The sequence below is a fragment of the Triticum dicoccoides genome, chromosome 7B (genome assembly GCF_002162155.2).
Source record: "Triticum dicoccoides isolate Atlit2015 ecotype Zavitan chromosome 7B, WEW_v2.0, whole genome shotgun sequence".
In the NCBI taxonomy this organism is placed as follows: Eukaryota; Viridiplantae; Streptophyta; class Magnoliopsida; order Poales; family Poaceae; genus Triticum; species Triticum dicoccoides.
In genome coordinates, this window is record NC_041393.1 from 116572697 (window position 1) to 116573341 (window position 645).

Genomic DNA, 645 nt, shown 5'->3' on the forward strand with positions numbered 1-645 from the left:
CGAAGGCCTCCTGTCGCCGGAGCCACCACACCGGCCCGCCTTCCATCTCCCCCCCCGCGGTGCCCCAAGCCCCGACATCGCGCCGTCGCCGCTCGCCGTCGTCTCCGTCCTCCTCGACTCCTCGCCGGACCTCGCATCCCCGTCCTCCTCCCCAAAGGCTCCACCGAGCCTCGCCGACCCTCGTCTCTGCAACGTCGGTGAGGCACCGTCCTCTCCTCCTCCCGCCCGCGTGCTCGAACCACGGTGCCGCGCACCGCGTACCCCGGTCTTGCTGCTCTTCCTCCTTCCGCACGCGCTCACCACGCGCTCCGGATGACCCCATACCGCGCGCCCACGGCCGCGACCTTCTCCCCGCACCGCGACTGGACCGGCACCCCCTGCACGCGCCCGTGCGCGCCCACCCGCGCCCACGGCCATCGCTGCCGGACGCCCACGACCGAGACGGTGCTCTGCCCGCTCCTGCTCACGGCCCCCTCGCACCGCTCCCTCGACCATCCCACGCCCCGTGCCCGTGCTCCATGGCTGCTGCTGCCTCCTCTACCCACCGCACCCGCAGTGGCCGCGTTTGGTCACCGGACCACACCGCCTCGCCCGCCCGTTGCCGTGCTCCGGCACCCTGGAGCCCCTCTACCCCCTGCGGCCATC